At 38.7% G+C, this 1,164-nt stretch overlaps 1 pseudogene; it reads left to right on the forward strand.

Moving 5' to 3' along the window:
• The first annotated feature begins 258 nt into the window (after positions 1 to 258).
• LOC121285726 lies at positions 259 to 452 on the forward strand (annotated as a pseudogene).
• The last annotated feature ends 712 nt before the right edge of the window (positions 453 to 1,164 follow it).

A 1,164-nucleotide genomic window follows, 5' to 3' on the forward strand; every position in this document is an offset into this window, starting at 1 on the left:
GTACCGTTCAGAACTGACTCACCTCTGCTTCAGAAGCTGTTTGTTGTCTTCAATAGTCATGCTGTCAGCATAGTCCCTCCTGAAGATCTCAAAAGCCTCCTGACGTCCAAGTGACATTTCCCCTGCTGTGGAATAAATGGAAGGCAGAACAACTAAGTGAATATGTTCTTTGTAAATATCAGCAGACCAACATGGTGTTGATTGTAGAAATGTCTCAGCTACATAATAAAAAGTGAAAGGTCACCTGTCAATTAATAAAAGAGGTGCATGGTTCTTCACTTGAGAAATGTGTTCTAAAAAGATCGGTCTCACTAACCATGAGGAGGAGTTATAGCATTTCCTTCTGAGCATGAAGCGGGTTAGAGGTATTGCTTTTTGCAAAAGCTTTTAACCATTGATGATCGTTCTCTTCCCTTATTATAAGGGAAGTGGAGGAAAGAAATACATGAGGTTAAGGGCCGGTCCGATGGTAGTGGGTTATCGTTGATATTTGCTTACAAAGTTAGTTGCATGAGGTTAAGAGAGAGCATCGGCTGAAGCATTGAGATTGAAAGTGGCACCACTAGAATCAAATTAGCATAAAAAAACTGCAAACAAGCAAGATTTGCTGAGCACTTGGTGATGAAAACAATACAGTTTTAACACAAGCTGTGAAAATCAGTTAGAGATAAAAGTAATATATGAAAATGAGCAATATCTGAAAGCATTCCATTTGATAATATCAGAGTAAAGAAAGCAAATATTAAAAGGGAGCACCAAAAATTATCATATAAATTTCTAATCTCAATATGCTTCTTATGATCCTAGCCAGTTTTGTATAATTTTGTTATATGATTTGAAGACACTGTACTGGCATCTCTTCAGTGCTCTTGCCTCTGGTGTACCATGACTTGAGAAACAGCTTATAAGATGTTTTGACAATAACTCTTACAATTACCATAACTGTCAGCATATAAGCCGACCTCTGAAGCCTTGAAAATCCCTCCAAAAATACCAGTGTCTCGTAAAGTTTAATGACTTGATTAGGTCAGGCAAAGTAACACACTGCCCAGTCCACATCCTGGGAACCAGCATACTTTTCACCATCTACAGGCAACCGCTAATTAACCCTTGGTATTGGAGCTCTGGGACCCAGAACTCATGGGTACACCTGAAAAGAAAGAT

This window comes from Carcharodon carcharias, chromosome 1 (assembly GCF_017639515.1).
Source record: "Carcharodon carcharias isolate sCarCar2 chromosome 1, sCarCar2.pri, whole genome shotgun sequence".
Lineage (NCBI taxonomy): Eukaryota > Metazoa > Chordata > Chondrichthyes > Lamniformes > Lamnidae > Carcharodon > Carcharodon carcharias.